Below are 24365 nucleotides of genomic sequence, written 5' to 3' on the forward strand. Positions count from 1 at the left end.
TGGCTACCGTTTAAAGCCTGTATTCGAGTGAATTTTGTGATGAGAAGGCCTTGCTGAACATGGTCGAGAGTCATCTGACCACAGTCTTCGCCTGGTTAAAATTTTCCGTGAGGACAGTAGCAGTTCTGGGCAAGCATCCAGACACATCCGAGTAACCTTGGAGGACAAAGGAGACATAATGAATGAACTCTGAGATCATGATGTTGGTTCCGAGGAAAGATGAACATGAAGAGTTACTTTTAATTTCCAGTTCCGTGTTCTGTCTTTTTATTTTTGTGATTTTTCCTGAGCGGAGATTTTCTAAATGTAGCGATGCTACATCCTTTTCTGCTCGCTTTGCTCAGCGGTTCAGCGGATATCGAAAACATTTTATGTTGCCTTCTATTGTTAAACACATTATAAATATTGTTAGCCTAGAGAGGGTTTTTGCCACTTTGCCACTTCTTCCCAAACCTGCGTTGGTGAGGACTTATGCTGTGAGGACGGCGACTCGGGACTTCTACTGAGAGACCTGTCCTGACCCATTCTGACATTTAGCTAGAATAGGTAATTATGAGAATAATGATTTACTTTGATTGATTTTCCTTTGACTAATTTTAGATAAAGTACCATAATTTTAAATACAGTGTTGGTGGTTATTTCTTGTCAATTATTGAGTACTCTATTTTGATTATTGTTGTATAGATTGATTAGATCATGACTCAGGACGGTCACAATTAGGTCTTATCGACCATGTGTGTAGATGCAGGGTGTTTAGAAGGTTTCTTTCCACAGGTTCAGTGCTAATGGAGTAATCTGAGTGTATGTTAGTGAAATGGGCCCAAGCGTATGATGAGTGTATGTGCGTGTATCTGTGAATTTACTCTATCCGTGGAAGTAGGGAGAATTTGTACACCCCAATCTGCACCAGTATCGGCAAGGCAAAGAAGATCCCACAAGATCAACACAGGATATAATCAGTGGGATATTACAACTGGGCTTGGAGACAGGGTTCCTGGGACATAAGGAATTTGAATTTCTAACTAAGAAACATCCAAGGATCCCAGTCATTTACTTCTTGCCTAAGATTCACAAGAAATTAAATAATCCACTGGGGCGACCGATCGTTTCTGGGTGTGATTCTCTTCTTGAGTCAATTTCTAAGTATGTAGATGTCTTTTTAAAGCCATTTTTGACTGAAGTTCCATCATATTTAAGAGACACCACCGACTTTATAAAAAAAGTCAAAGGTCAGTCATTTGATGCTCAAACACAGTGGATGGTGTCATTCGATGTCACTTCTCTGTATACACAGATACCTCTAGATGAGACCCTCCAAGTCATTGAAATCTACCTTGAGAGTAGGCCCAGGCCGCACAGGGTCCTGGCTGCATTTATTCTACAACTTGCTGAGGTTGCACTTAAAAAAAAATATTTCAAGTTCGAGGATATGTTTTATATTCAGACCAAGGGGACCGCCATGGGTTGTCCCTTCGCCCCAGAAATGGCGGTCCTCTTCATGGCCAAATATGAAGAGAAGTTTCTTTTCAACAATAATCCATTCCGAAATAACATCATACAGTGGTTTTGTTACATTGATGATGTGTGGTGCCTTTGGAAAGGCACACAAGATGATTTGTAGAATTGCCATGGTTGGCTAAATACCAGACACAAGGACATCAAGTTCAGCTTGAGCAAAAGTAAAACCAGCATAACTTTTCTGGATGTTGAAGTTCTCCCATATGAGAATGTCTTGACCACCTCATTATATCGCAAAACAACTGATAAGAATGCAATCCTACGTCATAGTAGAGCACACCCGAGAAGTTTGAAGGATAATCGTCAATATGGACAACAACTGCGGATTCACAGGAATTGTTCTAGGAAGGAAGATTTTGAGTGGCATGCAGCGATTTTTTGTGACCAAAAGAAGGACAGGGGTTATCCCCAAAAAATGCTGAAGCATGCGACAAAGAGGGCGTGGTATACACCTCGGGATGTTCTCCTTCAAAAGAAAGAGAAACCAACTTTGGAACGATTAATGTGTGTGTCAATCTTTGGGCCTAACACAAACAAATTCAGTCAAATCATCCTAAAAAATTGGCACTTCTTACAAAACTTTCCATGTCCATTCGAGAGGCCACTGTTTGCCATGAAAAAGAACAGAAGTATTGGACAAGAAATTGTAAGGACTGATATATTTCAACCTCAACCAAAAGTCAATCTACGCACACAGTGGAAGCTTCAACACATAGAACACCATCATAAATGTGGGAATTGTGCAGCGTGTGACTCCACGATAGAGGGCACTGAGTTTGTTCACAAAGCCATTCAATGGAAGCATACAGCTCTCACAAATTGCAAAACAAAAAATGTGGTGTATGCAGTGGTTTGCCCATGTCCTAAGGTATATATTTGAAAAACCAACCAACAAATAAATCAGCGGATCACACAACATTGGATTAAAAAGAAAGTGTTAACTGCTCCCATGGTTGAACATTTTTCGGTGAATTCACATACTGAAAAAGAGCTCAAATGGACAGTCTTGGCTGCTTTGAACACCACAAAGCGCCTGTTTGATATTGATTCAGCATTGCTGCGGAAGGAGGCTTATTTAATTTTAAAATTTAATAGTGCCTCGACAGGACTGAACAAAATGACGGAACTTTCCAAAACATAAAATAAGCTCATTGAACTTTGAAGAATAAGCGGTGGAGTATTACCTCCACGATAGAAGTAGGAAGGTGTGTTCAAGCTACCTTTGTGCTTATAATCCTGCCCAGTTGTTAATTTAGATCAGACTCAGAACTTCCAGACCCAGAATGCACTGGAAGAACTTTTTTCAAATTGTAGATGGACGACTACTTTCATTGGTGAAACCTAGTGAACTACAGTAATCGTGTATCCGTACACACACGGAATAGTGAAAATGGCTCAGAGAGAATGCGCCTAGGCAGCTGCTAATGAGCGTTGGCGTGCCAGGAAAGTTTGAGGCATAATGGTTTCAAGACGGAATGTCTAACTAGACGTAAGTGTGCTCGGAAGGTCCTGTTCAATTTGATAGATTACGATAGTCGGAGAGGCTACATAACTAATTTATCTGTGTCTTGTTTTAGACTTGCGTAAATAACTTGGAGTTCAGAAACTCAAAAGAATCTGACAATGGTATTTTGCCACCCCAGACTTCTTGGAGCCTTGACAGGAGAAGGGAAGAACCTTCCAGAACTAGTTGTGTGGTAGTATAGGGAATCCCCCCACTTAAAAAACTGTCAGCACGTATAAATATTGTATCTCCAGAACCACCCTTTATTATACCCCTAGAACTTCATACATTTTGGGGCTGATTCATAAAGAACCTCGGCACTCATAGTGGAGGCCCGCATTCATGGCGGGGGGCTTGCACTTGCGGCTGGGGCCCCGCAATGGGTAACTGCAGTGCGGAGGTCCCTCCACAACTGCGCAGACCATTTGTGAATCAGTCCCTACAAGAGGGAGAACTGCCTTGTTCCCCAGAGGACTGCTCTGCTGCTTCAGTTCTGGCTCTTTTGCCCGTGATGACCCCCAAAATAAAGTTCTGGTGAACCTGACTCTTCTTGCTACAGTGACCACCAGTGATGACCAGCAACTCAAGATCTGCACTTCGTTCTACAGCAACAACCGCCTGCGGTGACCACCACTGCAAAGCTTCAGTAATGACCATCTACAGCATCTGACTGGATCTTCATGCTACAGTGAAAACCATCCATGGTGCTGTCCAGGCCCTTCATTGCCGTTTCTATCGAGAACTCAACTCTTTGCCCTAGACTTTGAGAAGGTAACTTTTGCAGCAGGACTAACCTAGTTGTTGTAATCAGACTGCACCCCATCACGGTGGGCCTGAACTTGTGACTTTCCCCAGGTCTAGCACAACCAGATGACCACAACCAGCGCTTTGTGCTTTTAGATGCTATACTGACTTTCTGAAATTGAATATCTCCAGTTCTATTGATCACATTATTGTCGTTCTGGTGGCATTTTATTTATTATAATTTTGGAAATGGAATATCTTCAGCTATACTGATGAGAGTTGTGTTGTTCTGGTGGCATTTTATTTATTAAAATGTTCTCCATTTTTCTAAATTGGTTTGGGATTTGTCATGTGTTGTGTTTCACTTTATTGCTGTTTGCATGCTGCATTAATACTTTACACATTGTCTCTAAGTGAAGCCTGACAGACATTTGTGGTTCACTGTGACAAGGATATTGCTTGAGGAGTGTTCCCACCCCACTTTCTTGCATTCACCATTTACCAGTTGACCTTGCATCTTGTACTTATTCTGTGCTTTTTGTCCTCTTGCACAATCAGTCTTGGCAAGCCAAACTTGCAGCTAATATTTCAATGTGGAACTCATGAAGGCCAAAGAAATGTTTGAACTCAACTCTTTAGACTTTAGGATTTATCGGTGAAAGGATCCAGAAGAGTAAAAAAGCATAGACAAAGCCAACACAGCTATATTGTACTGATGTCACCTGATCTTGCAAAGTTGTCTGTAGTTAGACACTGAAAAACACCTTAGTCCTATAACACATGTAAGAGATACAGGGTTGTTGGACCTGGCCCATGTTTCAGGGTTAACCCCAAAACCTTTTGCCTTCCTCCTGTATTTTTTCTATCCTGCGTTTGTTGGTTTTATGACTCTGGTCACTTTACCACTGCTTATCAGTGCTGAAATGCATGTGCTCGCTCCTATAAACTTGGTAAGATTGGTCTACACCAGTTTGGCATATTTGATTTACCCATAAGTACCTTGTACAGTGGTATCCCATATACCCAGGCCTGTAAATTAAATGCAACAAGTGGGCCTGCAGCTCTGCTTAAGCCACCAACAGAAGTAGCCTTTCAAACCTGTCTCAGGCATCTGCCTCTGCAGGGCCTGCGTGTGAAATTTACTGCCACGGTGACTTTGCATTTAAAGTGCTTCCCAAGTCTGAAACTCCCCTTGTACTACATATAGGTCACCCCTAAGGTAGGCCCCAGGTATCTCTATGGGCCGGGTGCTGTGTAGGTAAAAGGTAGGACATGTGGCTTTGTTGTGTGGCATGTCCTGATTGTGACAAACAGCCTATTTGGTTTATCAATGCTGTGAGGCTGCTCCTCTCATAGCTTTGCATTGGGAATTCACTGATATGTGTTTCAGTGGGAATTTCTAATCTGGAAGGAGTTGCGTTGCCACGTTTGGTATGTTTGGAATAGTGGTGATAAATCCTGCTTGGTGAAAGCGGATTTGTTATTACTATTTTAGAAATTCCCCAATTAGAAGGGGGTATTTCTGTGTGCTTATGACTCTGTGCTTTCTAGCCTGACTCCAATCATTGTCATACTAAGACTGACAGGGGCCTGTTTTGTGCATTCACTCTAGACAGTCGCAAAGAGAGCTGAGGTGTGCCTCGCATAACCTGATGAGTCTTCCTGGGCCAGAGTGGTGGGAGGAGATGTCACCTGTGCCTGCCTTTCGCAATGCAGTCTCCACCCTCCTGTAGTGTGTCTGGAGCCAGGGCTGTGGATTGAATGGAGATTTTGTGCACTTCTAAAGTTGTTTGAAGTTACCTCCAGAACAAAGACATTTGGAGTACAGGGGCTGTGACACCATGATTTTAGACACTGAGTGGACTTGTAACCAGATGCTGCTCACTCTACAGACTGCACAGTGCCAGGAGTAACTGTTAGGCTACCAGGAGGAACCACCATGGGACTTTGCTTATTGTGCTGACAAGCTAAGAAGGACCCTGTGTGATGGACTACTGCTTGCACTCCTACTTTGGTGCCCCCAGTACTCTCCAAGGAGTTCTGCATATGCCCCTTGTCTCTACAGCTCTAGCACCTGGTGAGCGCTTTATTCCTTTTGTTCTTTGCAGCCAGGGTAGCATGAGGGAGCTCTCTCCTGCTGCTCTTAGGTTCAAAGTAGGTAGCATATGGCCCTGCAGGGCGTCAGGAGCACCCTGGAGTCTTTGCCGTGTCAGGCACTTCACAGAATTTCCCTGATGCCGCGCTCTCTGAAATGAGCTAGGGGCACTGTGTTCACCAGGGGAAATTTGACACCATAGGCAAGAAGGCCGTTTAGCTTGGCAGAGACCTCCACCCTCATCAGTAGTGGGCGAGGTCCTGCCCCCAAAGAGAGATTGCGCTGCGGGCCGCCTCAGCCCATCTGTGCCCAAGGAGAAAGCTGAGGAGCTCTGCTGTCGTCTCACTGAGGTCATGGCCAGTGAGGGAACCTAAGCCCGCCCTCCACTGCTGGCAAGAACAGCTCTGGGGAAAGGCTGCTGCAGGGAGAAAAACTGCCCCCTACGAGTATACAGAGAGAGAGCAAGGTGCTCCTCCCAGCTGTTCACTGGCTTCCTGTGAGGGAGCTGTCTGTCCGGCCAAAGTTGCCCTGCCTGAAAGCATTGGCTGGGTGTTAAGGAACGCTGGCCCCGTTGAGGGAGGCCCACCGGCATTGTGGTGCTACCGGGAATCCTGCAAGGGCTTGGGGCAAGTGGGCGCCCTTTGCACCCAGGACCGGGTTGCCTGAGACTGTTTGCAGCTGCTCCGCAGGCTTGAAGGCAGCTGTAGGTGAAAGTTGATCGCAGGGTACCGGTCAAGGTCTCCTACGTGGTCCTGAAGTGGGCCTCCCTTTGCTTTTCTGGCACATACCTGTGGGGGGATCACTTGCTCTGTTGTGGCCGATGTGGGGCAAGTCCATGATAGGACCCACTTAGGAACTGGCCGCAGGTACAGAAGGCCACACTGAAGTTGTCGCATTTACCCTTGCTGCAAATTACCTTAATACACATAGTACGCACACAGGTTCTCCTTTGGCCTATGGTTTATAACTGCATAACTTGTGTTTACTAGTGATGTTTTGGGGAACTATGTGTTTCTCTTGCTACCTAACTGCTGCCTTTCATGCCCTGATATTATGTTGTTTATACCCTGCAATGATAAGATAATGAATATCATCTAAGGACCAGCATAATGTGTACAGTGAGGGTGTATGTTCCTTTTATGAAGTGTGCCACACATAAGTATTTACTTTAGTGCACTAACTGTAATGATTATGAGAATTGCCTAGTTGTCAAAGTGACTTATGGTTTATGTGATTGTGGCCGGTGTTATATACAATATATGAGATATTTTTATATAATACTGTGTGACGTCTCTTTTGTGGTGTATTTATTGTGTGACCGGTGTGTGTGAATGTTGGGCAAATGCTTTACATATTGCCTCTGGAATAAGCCTGACTTCTCGTGCCAAGCTACCAAGGGGGTGAGCAGGGGTTATCTTGGGTGTGTAACTCCCTTACCCTGACTAGAGTGGTGGGTTCTGCCTAAGTTAGGTGCATACCCTAGCCGACCAGAAACCCCATTTCTAACATAGGTGGCACTGTTTTATTTATTTATTTATTTTTAGAGTTTTATATAGCACGAACCAGGCCCAAAGTAGGGTAACAGAGCGCTTTACATGGTGATCAGGGTACGAGTAACGCAATTAGTACAAACATAGCATACATAAAAATAAGATTAATGAATACAAAGTAACAACATAGTATAACAGAGATCATCAAGATCATTATAGTCAAGTTAGAGGATATAAGCTGGCTTGGTGTTGTGCAGACTTCAGGGGAGGAGTTTGCTCATCAAGAATGATTTTGCTTCCTTTTCGAAGAGGGGTCTCGAGGTGATTTTTCTGATGGAGGGCGGAAGTGAGTTCCAAATTCTTGGCGCTGCACCAGAAAAAGCTCTGTTGGAGGTTTTAGTCTTGTTGAAATGTCAGGGTTTCAGGAGTAGGTTATCTGCACTCCTAGAGTGTCTGTTTCCTCCCGATAGAGTACATTTTTGGGCTAGGTATTGGGGGGTGTTGTGGTGTAACGCCTTGTGTGTGATGCAAGCCATCATTAGTTGAATACGAGCTTCATAGGGTAGCCAGTTGAGTGCCTTTAGGTGTTGCGATATGTGCTCAAATTTCCTAGATCCAGTTATGAGTCTAGCTGCAGCCTTAAGACAGGCTTTTACTGGGGCGGTAGAGATTTTGGGAAGCCCTGAGAGGGTAGTGCATCCGTATTCCAGCCTCGATATAACTAAGGATTGAACTATCGTTTTGAGGTCTGGATTCTCGATGAATGGCTTCATTTTTCTGAGGTAGCTGAGGTGAAAGCAGGCTTTTTTAGCCATCGAGTTGATGTGAGCTTGCATGTTAAGGTTCCTATCCAGTGTGATTCCAAGTGATATTGTGGAGTCCACCAATGTTGGTGTGCAGTTCAAAGCAGTGATCATTTTGGTCCACTCCTTTATTTCCTGGGAGTTATTTGGGGGGAGAGATTAAGAGAAATTCATTTTTTTGTGAATTTAGCTTGAGGAAGTTGGTTGTTAACCATTGGACGGTTTTTTCAAGAGCAAGATTCATTGTCATTATCTCTTCCATGGAGGTGATCTTAATGTAAAGTTGGGTGTCGTCCGCGTACATATGGTGGGAGATGTTCGCCTGCTGAAGTAGGTCGGTAAGTGGTTCGATATATAGGTTGAATAGTGTGGGGGAAAGGGTAGAGCCTTGTGGTACTCCCAGTAGGTTAGGTGAGGAGAGAGAAAGAATCTTGTTGGTCATGAACGATTGTGTTCTGTATTCCAGAAAGGATTTGAACAAACTAAGGACTGTGCCAGATAGAGCCATCCTGCTTTCTAGTCTTCTTAAAAGTTTGTTGTGATTGACAGTATCGAAGGCTGATGAGAGGTCAAGAAGAACTAGTAGGCAGGTTTCATTGCGGTCAAGAGCTAAGAGGGCGTCGTCTACTATATGTAGGATGGCAGTTTCTGTGCTGTGGCCAGGTCTGAAACCCGATTGGTGGATGTTTAATAGATTGAAGTTTGCGATGTGTTGATTTAGTTGTTGCTGAACACATTTTTCCAAGACCTTAGCTAGCATGGGGATGTTGGTTATTGGTCGGAAGTTGTTGGGTCGGAGGTGTTAGAGTCGGTTTTTTTAGGATAGGGGTGGCTTGGCCAGTTTTTAGGCAGTCTGGGATGTGACCTTGTGTTAGTGAGGCATTGATGATTTTTGTCCAGAGAGGAGAGATGATATGGTAGAGGTGAGGTAGGCAATTAGCTGGGACAGGGTTATTGAAGTGGTTATTGAGTTTGGTAGTCTCTATAATGTTTGTGATGTCATTGAGCTTGTAAAGTTGGAAGGCAGACCAGTGAGAGTTATTTTTGGGCAGACTTAGCTTATGTTGAGTCTGGTTAGTGGCTTGAGTGATCATTGGGGTGGCTAAGTTGATAGCCGCCGATCTAAGTTCAAGTTGGAGGGAATTTGTTTCTGTTGTGAAGAATGAGGAGAATTCTTCACTACTTAGCCATGTCATCATCATCAGTCTTTATTCGATTTAAAAATCATGAAAGACACAAACATATAGCCAAACATAACATATAAAATCCAGTAAAATTATTTGAAATTCATCAATAAATACTTAAAAGAATAGTAAAAAAACATTAAACAGTTCAAGATGACAACAGAATTAGAATAGCATAGTTAAAACACCCACGTCAACTACAAAGTTAGAGAGAATCAATTAATTAGGTACACGCCATGTTGTGTCAGTTAGACAGGTTAGTAAGGATGCTTCAGATGTTTACCAGAGGCTTGAGCCCTTAGGACCCATGCCCAACCCAAGAATTTGGCTATTGATATAGAGATAATTGGTAAAGTGCTAGTGCGTAAGATTCTTAAAGCAACAGCACATCTCCTAGTACCTAAAGTTCTACACATAGGAGACAGCCACACTCTCCTTGGGATAACTAATGCTGGGCAGACAAACAAGAAATGGGCAATGGATTCTGCTTGTAACCCGCAAGCGGGGCACATTTCCTCACGGGAACTAGACCATCTACCTGTAAGAGACTTGAGTGGTAAGGAACCAGCTCTAAGCTGGAAGTAGAGCTTCCTGTCTCCGGGTTTTGTAGTCAGGTCCCAGTACTGTTCTAGAGCAGGAGTAATCTTTACCTCTAGATAGCGACCAGTCATCCCAGTGGAATTTGCTCTGCTCCATACTTGATGGTCAACTCGTTCCCAATAAGTCGTTTGGATAATTCTCTTTGAAGGAAACTGTGCAGCCGCTGGATCACTCCACAGCCCCTCCATACCCAAGGCTATCAGGGTCTGACGGAGCTGCCTCAGCCATTCAATCTTATGAAAGACGTCTAGTTCTATAACATCCATAAGCCCTTTAGCATACAGGGAGAGCTCCGGAGTAGTCCAGAGCCTTCGCCAGTATAAAACCGGGCAAAGTCTAGCTATGTCCGCGATGGCCTTCCTACCTAACTCATATCTTAGGGGAACCATAGGGGTACTCTGAGGGAGACCTGTTATGCTACGGAGGAATGTATTTTCGGCTTTAGTTAAAGCAGCCAGCCGATCGAACCCCCATAATTCTACCCCGTACAAAACTGAACTTAGGGCCTTAGCCTCATAGACTTGGAGCACCGGTTTTATAGGCTTAGCAAACAATTTTTTATGCTCCCTAGTTAATGCTCCTGATATTTGCCTGTGTTTCAGGGCAGCCATCTCTATGTGCTTATCCCATTTATTGTTTCTGGTTATGTGTATGCCTAAATAAACAAAATTGGTAACCATTTCTATCGGTTGCCCATCCATAAAAAACTTTCTCCCTCTAAAACTTGGATGTGGGTTAAAAAACATTAGTTTCGTCTTGGCCACGTTTACCTCCAAGCCATGACCAAGACAAAAATCTTCAAAGACTAGTAAAGCTCTTTGCAAGCCAATCGGAGTTTTTGATACGATAAGCGTATCATCCGCAAACATCAGTATCGGAGTAATAACTCCGGCGTGCTTTGGGGCATCTGTAGAGATGCTAAGCATGGATTTAACTATCCCATTGATATATAGCGAAAAAAGCGTAGGGGCCATGGTGCAGCCTTGCTGCACACCACGTTCTACCGGGAACTCAGGGGTAACGTCACCTAAGCCTCCCCACTGGATTTTAGCAAAATTAGACTCATGTAGCCTCATTATCAAGGTCAAAATTTCTACGGGGAGCCCAGTTTTTCTAGCACTGCCCACAACTGCAGACGAGGCACGAGATCAAAGGCAGCTCTTAAGTCCACAAAAGCTACATAGAGACTGCCTTTCCCCAAAGTAACCACTTTCCAGTGAAGTTGCACGAAACGAAAGACCTGATCCACTGTGCTGGTCAGTTTACGGAAGCCAGCTTGGAAAGGGGACAGGATCATGTTATCTTCAATCCACACTAGTAACTGATTCAAGACCATCCTCCCTATAACCTTCTGGATTGTATCAATCAGGCTGATTGGTCTATAGTTACCAGGCAACGTCCTGTCACCCTTCTTAAACACTGGGATTATGACAGCCCCCCCCCAAGATTTTGGGACTGGGGCACCTTCAGCTACAGCATTTGCCAGTAAGGTGATGTACTTACTCCAACAATTTTTATTATGAAGGAAAAGATCTGACGGGACCCCGTCTAGTCAAGGAGCTCGTCCACATGCTACGGAACCCAGAGCCATTAGAGTGTCTTCAATATTAAAAGGACCATGGCGATAGAAGACATGGGTTATCTCACAGGAGGGGTTAGACTGAAGGTCACATGCATATTGGGGTTTAAAGTATTTTACCCATTCCTCTTGTGAGACATGGTTTGAGGGTCTGTCAGGTAACCCTCCTCTGTCGCACTTGATGATGTTCCAAAATAGCCTGGTGTCCCTGGCATGACTAGCACCCTTCAAATCAGACCAGTAGAGCTCGTCCCATTTCTTTTTGGCTAGGCCTATACATTTTTTGTATAGTTGTCTAGCTTTACGTACGTGATCACTACAACCACTGGAAAGGGCTGCAGCAAGATCAGCTCTAGCTCTCCTGCAATCACTATCATACCATCGTAGACGCTTTGGTGGGGCCCTCCTATCTTTCCTAGCTGGTTTCAAAAAATGCCGGCGTATTCCCTCGAAGAAAGTTTCAGTGGTTAGTGCATTGCCTGGGACATTAGCCATAAAACTCTCAAACTCCGATATAGTTTTGGTCAGCTGTTTATCAATACTATCAGTGACCTTGTCATTGGTCTTGACCACACTCCACTTGAGCCTGCGCATATCGTTGGAGGGGAATACTTCAGGTAGCATGAGTTTTGGCTCCTCTTCAATTGTGTTACCGTTCTTCCACCAGCAATGCGTTACACATAGAGGATTGTGGTCGCTTTCTGGTCTAGATTCAACCACCATATCTTTTACAAATTGCCATAACCTCAAGCTACAGAGAACGTAATCAATCCTGCTCCTATGGCGGCCATTGTCAAAAGTGTAGGCCCCTTCCTTGTCCCCCGGCGTCCTTCCGTTCAATGCCCTCAGACCTCTCTCATAACAGAGGGCATTGACCTGCACTGCAGCCTCTGTCCATCTTTTAATTGGTTCTAATTCGAGTCCAGGAATACCCCGTAGCTGTTCTTCCTCGGGGTCAAGTCCCCAACAAAGATCTGGGTTTAAGAGTGGTTCAAAGGTTACGTTCAAATCCCCCACGGCAAGCACTCCCCTCTCACTCGAGTGCTGGTCAATGAGGGAATCCAATATAACCAAAGCCCGAGTCCTTGTCCCTATTGTCCCTCTAAGGTACAGATTGTAAATATCCAAATCACCCAGTGGGCCCAGGGATAATCTAACTAATTGAATGTCAGGAGACCCTGTCGGAAGCTCGCTAGCCGCCAAAAATAAATCTTGGCGTACCCTAGTTGTTAAGCCGCCCATGGGGCGCCCTTTGGATCCCTTGGAGGCGGGAACGTGGAAGTTCAGATAACCCAGCAAAAACTGGGGCTCACAGGACCAAGTCTCCTGGAAAAGGCAAACATCAAAGTTGTCAATGAATTGGACCCACTCTGGAGATTCCATTTTTGCCTTCAGACCAGCAACATTCCACGAAATCATTGAACCCACCCCTGGTCCCAACTTTTTGACCTGGTAATTAGTTTTGAGGCTTACTTCGTGTTGGATCTGGTACTCTGGGTGCATTTGTAAAGATGGGGCCCTAATTGAGTTAAACTTCCCAGGGGGGGGCAAGGTTCACTTCGTCAGCTCCAACCATGGGCACAACTCTGGCTACAATGGAATCCCTTGAGGCCAGAAATTCTGGTCAATCAAAGTAATCTGGGTTGCAGGAACCATTGTAGTAATCAGAAGAGGGGATGGTGAACCCATGTGATAATCTCTTCCCTACCCAGTATTGCCTAGATCTTTCGGCTTGATAGGGGGCCGAATTATAAAAATGGCCTAGGTCATACACCCCTTTCCCAGACTGGTCCCCTAAAGGTGGGCAATCACAGATAAAACGCACTAAGCGCCTATCTTGGAAGTTCACAATGATAGAATCGCCCACAACATCTTTCGGTCTGGATCCAACCCAGCTGACCCTTCTGACAAATAAAATCTTCCCGTTCAAACTGGCGGGGATTGGCCTATTCTTATTTAGCCAGAATGTCACTTTATATTTGAGTTCCTGGTAGGATTCAGAATTGCCACCTTTTAATTCAGGGACACCAGTTAATACTGCAACGTAGGGAAGGGAAGCTGGAGGAAGATGAATATGAGCATTAGGAGATTTTACAGGTTTGTCATGCGTCTCTCTACTTACACCTTCACTCATACTCTTGTTCTCCCTGTTAATGTTCTCACTATTGTTATTTCCCCCAGATTCATTGCTGGTTCGGCCTAGCCGTAAATTGAATTTATTGGCATTGGCCAGAACCTTGTATGCATCAATCCCTATGCTATCCTTTGTGGTTGCAGCAGGATCAGCAATGGGAATAGGTGAGGGGGTCAACATGGGTGCGGCCAGAGCTACTGAATTAGAATTAGATTTTGCTCTCTCGTTTGTTACTAGTTTAATGACTTTTTTAAAGAGCAAAAATTGTCGAGCATCGTCTGTTCAAGACGTTCAATTCTTACATTGACCAATTTAACCCTTTCTAGGAGGGGGAGTATTAGTGAACGAACCACCTGTTCTACTTGGACAATCACTTCACCTGGTTGTGGCTGGTCAGGGGGGCATTTATTACCTCCCCCAGTTACTTGGCAGTCCCCCACTGGTAGAACACCAGGTACATTGATAGGGTTTTCCAGTTTTTTAGAAATTTTCGGCTGCCTCCCTCCTTGGGTATCCCCTCCTCTTTTCCTTTTTGGGTTAGAAGGTCTTATTGATTTCTTACTAGCCCGTGTCTGGGGACATACTACTTCAGATCTTATGGAACTTTCATTTACAAAGGCGACCTCCCCAGAGGCCTCGGTAATCTTCATGCTATCCTGTAAAATAATAGGGCTTGGCTCAAGATCCCCAAGCTGGGATGGACTACTCTCTTCAAGCCCTACTGGCCTAATAGAAGATTTTGCTAAGGCTAATATCCCAATAGATGATCGTCTGGCTTGCATTGACTCAGTGGAAAGTCGCCGCTCAGTTATGGCGATTTCATGCTCTAGGACCGAAACGGCCCTCGTTATGAACTGATCTAAAGTACCAGTAACTGTCCCGCCCCCCCCCAGTGCACTTTCCCTTCCCTACCATTACCCAGCCGTTTATTAGAATGGGGACCTAGGAACTTACTATGGGGTAACGAACTATGATGGGAAGCAAAAAAATACAATTGGTACTCTTAGTTGTGCTATAGAGAACTTGTGTAACTTATGTAACCACAGTGTTAAGCGTCACAATACACCCACGTATACAAGTATAAAGTCCGTGAGGTACACAGGGTAAAAGACACTGGGGTGGCGGTTGAGCAAACCACCAACCACCCTCTGCAAACCCAGTGAACAAACAATTACAGACCAAAAGTCTCGGCAATAGAGGAGAAACACCAAACAGACCACAGTACCTTGAAGGCGCAAGCAAAGGGCCGGAATTAAAGGGCCTTTTCCTGGCATTGACGGGTGCGAGACCGGCCCGCCCTTGGCCCAGGCTTTGCCTGGGCGCGGCCCGCGCGCGTCCCGTGCTGCGGGTTAGGTATCGGGCTTTAATCCCTCCCCGGCGCTGCCTGATGATGTAATTGGCAGGCGCCCGGGTCAGGGAGTTCTGGGAGATGGTGTTCCGGTGGCCATTTCCCTCACGGCAATGCGAGGCGAGTGGCAGCCCTCCAGGCAGGATTTTCCTCAACAAACGCCGTTCCCCTCACGGCAGGACAAACAGCCTCAGGGATGTGGCAACAGGTGAGTTTAACGAGCGTCCCGCGCTGCGGGTTTGGTATCGGGCTTTAATCCCTCCCCGGCGCTGCCTGATGATCTAATTGGCAGGCGCCCGGGGCAGGGAGTTCTGGGAGATGGTGTTCCGGTGGCCGTTTCCCTCACGGCAATGCAAGGCGAGTGGCAGCCCTCCAGGCAGGATTTTCTTCAACAAACGCCGTTCCCCTCATGGCAGGACAAACAGCCTCAGGGATGTGGCAACAGGTGAGTTTAACGAGCGTTCCGCGCTGCGGGTTAGGTATCGGGCTTTAATCCCTCCCTGGCACTGCCTGATGATGTAATTGGCAGGCACCCGGGGCAGGGAGTTCTGGGAGATGGTGTTCCGGTGGCCGTTTCCCTCACCGCAATGCGAGGCGAGTGGCAGCCCTCCAGGCAGGATTTTCCTCAACAAACGCCATTCCCCTCACGGCAGGACAAACAGCCTTAGGGATGTGGCAACAGGTGAGTTTAACGAGCATCCCACGCTGCGGGTTTGGTATCGGGCTTTAATCCCTCCCCGGCGCTGCCTGATGATGTAATTGGCAGGCGCCCGGGGCAGGGAGTTCTGGGAGATGGTGTTCCGGTGGCCGTTTCCCTCACGGCAATGCGAGGCGAGTGGCAGCCCTCCAGGCAGGATTTTCCTCAACAAACGCCGTTCCCCTCACAGCAGGACAAACAGCCTCAGGGATGTGGCAACAGGTGAGTTTAACGAGCGTCCCCTACTCTACTTAGCTGTAAAGTCGTTGTAACGGTTGATGGTTTGGCAAGTTTATTCAATTGTTGTTTCAAAATTTCGAAGAGTTTTTTGGTTTATTTTTGGCATTCTCCAGTTCTGATTTGAAGAAGTCTTTTTTTGATTGTAGAATGCTTTTATTATATGATTTTCTGGCTTTTGAAAGTAGTTTAAGATGGAGGGGGGAGGGATGTTGCCTCCATTTACGTTCTGTTGTTCTGAGTTTGCGTCTCTCATCATTCAGGGCTCCGCTGAACCATGGGTTTTTATCCTTGCCTGGAGTTTTGGAGGAGCGGCTTGGTCAAAAACCTTGGTCATCGTGGAATTATAAAGGGCAATGAGGGCATTGATGTCTGCCATGTCATTAGGGGGGGTAAGGGCCTTCTCACATTTGGAGGCAAGGTTGTTCCAGTTAATGTTCTTTGTGTCTCTTATCCATTGTTTCGGCTTGATTTGTTGCGAGGGAGTTTTCTTGTTAGTGAATGGGATTTGGAAGGTGATAATGTGATGGTCTGACCAGTCACAAGGGGTAATTGAGATCGATTCAATTGTGTTTTGTTTAGAAATGAGCCAGTAGAGGGTAGCGCCCTTTGTGTGAGTAGGCTTTGTGATAGCTTGGGTCAGGGAATGGTCTGCCAGGAAGGATTTGAGGGCGTTAACTTGCTTGTCGAGTGGGTTCTCCCAGTGCAGATTGAAGTTGCCAAGGAATATGTCAGTGGAGTGAGGGGACGAGTTAGCAGTGATGATTTCCATAAGTTGTTCTGTGAAAGTTGTGTTTAGACCTGTAGGGTAGTAAAGTATGTGCAGTTTGAGGGAGTGGTTACTTGATCATTTCACAGAAATCCCAAGGTCACAGGAGTCTAGGAGTTCCGATTGAAATTTTGTGATTGTGATGTCAGATTGAGGTATGCAGGCTTGGCCTCCGCCTATTTTGTATGGTCTGTCTAATCTAATGATGTTTTAGTCTGGAGGGACAAGAAGGTCTAGGCATGGTGAGGAGGATTCCTTGAGCCAAGTTTCTGTGAGGATGATTATATCCCTTTTCATGCGAAGGATGAGGTCGGCAATGTCAGACGCATGTTTAGGGGCTGAGCGGCAGTTTAGTAGGAGGCAAGAGATTTGGTTTGAGGAGTTTGTTAAAGTAGTAAGCTCCTGATTAGCGAGGTTCGGGGTTATAGAGTGAAGATTATTCCGTTTTATTCCTCTGTGGATTGGATGGGATGTTTTGCAAGGGTTGATGGAGATTGAAAGGATAGCGTATTCCTCTTTGTCTATGTTAGGGCAAGAAGGCGTTTCATAAAGCAGTAGCAGTGATTGTATTTCCTGGTCTGTTAAGTAGTTGGGGAGTTTGCGTGTGCGCAAGTGTCGATTGAGTAGAGGCAGGGGGATAGATTTTATCATGATGTCATCTGTCTCAAGAGAGTTCTGAAGATGCTTAAGTTTAGTAAGAGATTTTTCTGCAAGTTGTAGAATGGTTCTAATTTCTAAGATAACATTTGGTAGGTTCCCGGAGGTGTGGTGTGAGTGGGTTTTGAGTGAGTCTTGATCAATCTGCGGGTGTGGTGAGGGAGACAGGATTTTGGGTGTTGAGGGAGTCGTGTTGCTGCTGGCTTTAATGGTAATTCTAGGTGAGGGTGTTAGTGCAATGCAAGCTAAGGAAAGAGAGTTGTTGACACTTCTTACATTGGTTCTAGGGGCGGGAAGAGGTTGATTTTCTTCCAGAGAAGAAGGGGTGGTGGGGGTAGTAGTAAGGTAGTGAGAAGTGTTGTGTGAGGTGGACGAGGGTGTCAGTGTAGTGTGTGCTAAGGAGTGAGGGTTCTTATTTCTTTCATCGGTTCTGGGTGAGGGAAGGGGTTGATGTTTTCCAGTAGAGGAAAGAATGGAGGGGGTAATAGGAAGGTCTTGAATAGCGCTGCGTGAAGTGGATGTGGGTGTCATAGTAGTGCATGTTAAGTAGGGAGAGTTGTTGTTTCTTTCATTGGTTCTGGGTGTGGCCACCCACTGTCCTTCCATAATGTGAAATTGTGAAGTAGAAAATGACTGTGGGAGATCAAAAGATTGTATTCCGACCTCTGACTCTGTATTGCGACCTCTGACCCTGCTCGCAGGCAGGTTACCCCCCATGCCACCACACAGCCGCCAGCTGCCTTGTTGCTCCTGCCGCCACCGTCTCCCGCTCCCTAGTTCCCGCTGCTGCATCCCTGCGGCCCCACCCCCCTGACACACATTGGCCACCCCGCTCCCGCCTCCCAGCTGCTCCTCCCTCCCTCTCCACCTCTTATGGAGGCCGTGCAGTGGGCGTGCGCAGCGGACACGCGCAGTGGGCGCGCCAAAGGCAAGCTCGTCTGCGCTTGTCCGCACCTGGACCGCGCCAAACGCCAGAACCCCTGGACCCCGCGAACGCCACACCACCAGACTCCGCTACGACGCCAGCACCCTCCACACACTCAACGCCAGCCGAAACCACACCTGCTTCCAAGCCACACCGAAATGGACTCACGGACCTTTCACCTGCCACACCTGCAGCTTCACTTGCGACAAACCTCCAAGGACCGGACTCAAACACCTCCGCTGCATACTCCTCAACACCCGCTCCGCACGCAAACACGCCGTTGAGCTTTGGGATCCGCTCGACACCTCTGCCCCAGACGTGGCCTTCCTGACCGAGACCTGGTGGAACGACTCCTCGGCGCTCGACATCGCCACAGCCATCCCGGACGGCTACAAGATCACCCGCAGGTATCGCACCAACGGAATCGGAGGAGGAATAGCCATCGTCCACAAGTCCACCCTAAAGGTCGCTACCCACACAGACGACACTCTTAACACCGCCAAACACCGGCATTTCCGGATTCACACCGACCCCACCACCACCCTCAGAGGAACACTCATCTACAGACCACCCGGACCCCAAGCACAATTCAGCGACTCCATCGCCGACCTCGCCTGCACCCACACACTCGCCTCCACAGACTACATCCTCCTCAGGGACCTGAATTTCCACTTCAAGAACAACTACGATGCCAACTCCGCCACCCTGATCGACAACGCCGCCAACCTCGGCCTCAGACAACTTGTCACCGCACCCACCCACGCCGCTGGCCACACTCTGGACCCCATCTTCTCCACAGGCACCCACATCGCCTTCAACCACACCACCGAACTCCACTGGACCGACCACCGCTGCATCCACTTCACCTTCAACAAGCCAACCATGCACCACCGCACCCAACAGCTGCCTCGCCGCTGTTGGAGCAAAGTCACCGAAGACCAGCTGATCACCACCCTTGCCCAGAACCCACCCACCGACCTCACCAACCCAGACGCCGCAGCCCGCAACCTCAGACAGTGGATCGACGAGTGCGCCAACACCCTCACCCCACTCAAGAAACCCTCCATCAACCACGCCAGTAAGAGAGACACTAAGTTCTCCGACGAGCTGCAGACCTCCAATCGCGCCTGCCGGAAACTGGAGAAGATATGGCTCCACGAACGCACTCCGGACAACCGTGCAGCCCACAAGAGAGCCTCCTTCAAAGACCGCCTGTATAACAACGAACACGACAGCAAGAGCTCTTCAGCATTGTAAAGGAACTCTCCAACCCCAGCACCAACGCCAACGACATACCGCCCTCACAAGAACTGTGCAACTCACTGGCCATCTTCTTCCACCGTAAGATCGCTGACATCCATGACAGCCTCAACAGCATGATCACCCCGACTACGCCAGACCCCACCTCCCCTGTGGACACCACCAGCGCCAGCCGCCTGACCTACTGGTCCAACGTCAACGACGACGAGACACGCAAGGTCATGAACTCCATCCACTCAGGATCTCCGTCAGACCCGTGCCCACACCACGTATTCAACAAAGCAGACGCTGCCATCGCACCCCAACTACAGAAGGTCATCAACATCGCCTTCAAAACAGTGACTTTCCCGGAAAGCTGGAATCACGACGAAATCAGCGCCCTCCTCAAGAAGCCCAAGGCGGACCCCAAGGACCTCAAGAACTTCCGGCCCATCTCCCTGCTACCGTTCCCGGCAAAGCTCATCGAGAAAATCGTCAACATGCAACTGGCCCGCCACCTGGAAGACAACAACATCTTGGACCAGTCCCAGTCCGGGTTCAGACGAAACCACAGCACCGAGACAGCCCTCATCGCCGCCACAGACGACATCAGGCACCAACTAGACAACGGCGAAACATTAGCCCTCATCCTCCTGGACCTGTCACCCGCCTTCGACAATGTCTGCCATCGCACTCTAAAGACACGCCTCCTAGAAGCCGGAATCCAAGAGAAGACCCTTGACTGGACCACGTCCTTCCTCTCCGGCAGAACCCAGAGCGTCCGCCTCTCGGCCTTCCGTTCCAAGGCCACCGACATCATCTGCAGCGTCCCCCAGGGCTCATCACTCAGCCCGGCGCTGTTCAACATCTACATGGCCCCCCTCGCACAAGTGGCCTGCCAACACGACCTCAACATCATCTCCTACGCCGATGACACCCAGCTCATCCTCTCCCTCACCAAAGACCCGCACACCGCCAAAACCAACCTCCACGAGGGAATGAAGGCCATCGCCGACTGGATGCAGAACAGCTGCCTGAAGCTAAACTCGGACAAGACGGAGGTACTCATCCTCGGACCCACCCCCTCAGCCTGGGACGACTAGTGGTGGCCGGCCACACTGGGAGCAGCACCGACACCCACTGACCATGCACGCAACCTAGGATTCATCCTCGACTCCTCCCTCTCCATGTCTAAACAGGTCAACGCCGTCTCCTCCTCCTGCTACAATACCCTCTGCATGCTCCGCAGAATCTACAAGTGGATCCCGACCGAAACAAGAAGAGCGGTGACACAGGCTCTCGTCAGCAGCAGACTGGACTACGGCAACGCACTCTACGCAGGAATCCCAGCCAAACACCTACGACGACTACAACGCATCCAAAACACCTCCGCCCCGACTGATCGCCAACGTCCCCTGCCGCAGCCACATCACCCCCCACCTGAGAAACCTACACTGGCTCCCCATCAACAAGAAGATCACCTTCAAGCTCCTCACCCACGCACACAAAGCACTTCACAATGCCGGACCAGCCTACCTGAACAGCAGACTCAACTTCTACACCCCGACCCGCCAGCTCCACTCCGCCAGCCTCGCCCTCGCCGATGTCCCCCGCATCCAACGAACAACCTCCGGCAGAAGATCCTTCTCCTACCTCGCCGCCAAGACATGAAACACCCTCCCTACCCACCTACGACAGACCCAAGACCTGCTCGCCTTCAGAAGACTCCTCAAGACCTGGCTCTTCAAGCAGTAGCGGCTCCCCCTCCCTCAGCGCCTTTAGACCCTCACGGGTGAGTAGCGCGCTATACAAGTACTCTGATTGATTGATTGATTGATTCCCCTGAGTTCCTCTCTGCTTCTGAGAGGAAGGAGGAGCTGGAGTACTGCAAAGCGTGCATCATGGTCCTGCAGTGCGGAAAACCAAAGTTCTGAGTACCAGAGTATTCTATGCCCCTGGAGGACTTCATTCCCTCAGTTCTGCTCTGATCATTGGATAAAAGAGGAGTGAGGATGCTAAAAAGCGCACACAGCAGCGGGCTTGGCACAGGGAAAGTCTGGACCAAGAGTAGGCCTGTCTGTGCCCATAAGAGACTGGAGGAGGTTGGACCTGGGCCACCTCCTGTGACCCTGTGACTTAGGATTTCAGAGACACCTGCTGAAGGTAGGCTGACACTATTATTTTGATCACAGACAAGAGAAGAGCCAGTACAATAAAAGAAAGAAAGGGCCAACTGTTCAATCTCCATTTATTTAACTTTAGTCATGTGAGCTAACAACATCAAAATTGGGTTAGTAGAGCGAAGGACTGACATGTCACAATGGCAATTCCACAAACTGTTTTCTGAGACTCATGTTACTATATCCAGCAGGAAAACAGTACCAGAGGAGGGTGGGCTGGTGCCTTTAGAGACAAAGAAGTGATTGAGATTCAAAAAGTCGCTACAGTCCTTAAGCCTATCCTTTGTGTTAAACTATGACTCTTGAGTTGGCACCATTGAAGGATCTTAGGCATCTTCCATTAAAAACGAACAGGAAGGAGGGGCATGCCTAAACAACTCAGAAAGATGCAGGATGATAAAATGACATGTAATCATACAATTAGATCTCATACTAATCTAGACAGTCAAATGGGGAATAATGATATGACCAACTTCAAGGATCTCCAAACTAAACTAAATTAGTGGACCATTGTTTACAATTTTTTGTGAAGAGAAGAAGTTAAAAGGCTTTTGTATGGAAACCTAGAAAAAATTAACGCTCTGCATGATACAATCTCCCTCCAAACTCAGGTTAACCAACAGCATGTCTGTTTCTTCTGTGCCGGTAGGTCAGTAAGCCATGTGACGAGTGAAAGCAGTGCACTTGAAGTGAGTAACACTGAAGGACCACTACCAGATAGAACTAATTCCTGGGCAGTGGCAACCAGCAGCAGTAGTAATACAATGCTCATCAAGAGGGAGCAAAATGAAGCTATACAGTCATTCCTTCCAAATCCTTTAGGGGACAGAATAAATCATGTAAGAAGTAAGCTCCATCTTTTATTGTCCCCTGACTGCATACCATTTGTTATAATCGTAGAGGCAGTCCCAACGCTAGCACCTACAAAGAGAGAAGAATGGTTTGATTGAAAACACAAGGTGGTAATCTCACAGGAGCTTCTCTTCACTATGTGGGAAACACTCACAGGAAGATTTGGACATCAACTCAGATGGGTCCTCAGGAAACTACCTTATCCCCCCTATCTCCGTACTTTGATAGACAAATTTAGGAAAATTGGTCCCTATGCTTCCCATAAATACAAATATTCCTAACCAATCAAGAATTCTCTTGTGAATTGTTTAAAGACTAGATCAGACCCTTATGTTCCCCTCTCTTGCATTCAGTACTTCACAGATACTACATGGCGGGCAATGAGACATTTTCCTTTTAACACGAAAATTACTTCGCGCTGGCATGAGCCCACTCCTTGCCTATTTATAAGACTTATTGAGTATGAGCTACAATTCATAAACTTGGAATGGTCAGTCTGGGCTCTGCTGGAAATGCAGTGTGTATCAAGTTGACATAGACCATATGTTCTACTCTGGTATGTTGGATCCACCCTTCTAGAGCAGAGTACAGTTCCTCATTCAGAACAGCCTTGAGATGACCTTTAATACTGACTTCCAGAAAGTTCCTTGGGGTGTGTTTGTGCATCCTTTCTCCTCCACCTTACCTTCTTTCGACGTGCTTCTACTTGATCTATTACTATCTCTGGATGTCAAGGTCATATTTGTGAATTGAAACCCACTTCTTTAGTTCCTTTTTTCAACAATGGTGGGCATTGCTCTGTTCCAGTAGGAGTTCAGATTATATAACGTACTCCATATTTCACTCTAGGCATGGATCACAAAGGCTTTCGAATAGTTTTAACCTCCTTGAATGTTACTTTCATAAGTACTTGGGTGACCACCTCTGTACCTTATACATTCAGAACTTCTCACTTACCTGTTCTGTTATGACTCCCTGAGGTTATGACAGTCATGCATGGCCGGAAGAAATAAGGTGGCTGTGACTAAACAGTGATCAGGCCTTGTAGCAGTGGTGAGCTATATGTGTTATCTTGCAGTTTCTCATATTCCCCCCTTTCTTCCCCTTCCTCTTCTTTCTATATAAATATTTTTTATTGAATTTTTGTTAACAGTGCACTCTGCATTAACATACAATCCACAACATAGGGAGACAGAGGGCGGATGTATTGTGAATAATATTAAGTCTCCACCTCCTCTTCTGTCAGTTGATATTTTAGTTTAGGACGGTAGCTCGCTATGGTCATATATGGTGCAAACCTTTCTTACACTTCTTTATTCTGAGACTGATTTTCATCCAGACCCTCCAATGTGTGCCCTTTATGGATAGAGACCTATGATGTATTTTTTATAGTGAAGTGTACATTTATAACTAGGTATCCGTACTGTGTTCTGGGTACAGGATACGCAGTTGATTTACAATTGCCTTGATGGTGCATAGTTCGATGTACAGCTGTATTGCTGCTAGTTGGGTTAGTGTGTCTCTTTCTTTTCATTATTTTTTGCTTCTTCTCTGTTCAAAAAACACAATAAAATGTATTGAATTAAAAAAACACAAGATGGTACATTGCTTTAGACAAAATTCAGGGTGGTCTTATGATCTCTTTGGTGACATACTTTACTTACAGATGGATGGGTGGGACGCTCACAGACCCAAACATGCAGATGGAGACTGTGCGATAATAAAGTTTAAAAAGCCTATGGTAGAAACCTATAGCAATATTTGAACCATCAGACTTAACTACCAGTGTAGGAAATTGGCTTACTGGTTA

The sequence above is a fragment of the Triturus cristatus genome, chromosome 5_2, assembly GCF_964204655.1.
Source record: "Triturus cristatus chromosome 5_2, aTriCri1.1, whole genome shotgun sequence".
NCBI classification, from domain to species: Eukaryota; Metazoa; Chordata; class Amphibia; order Caudata; family Salamandridae; genus Triturus; species Triturus cristatus.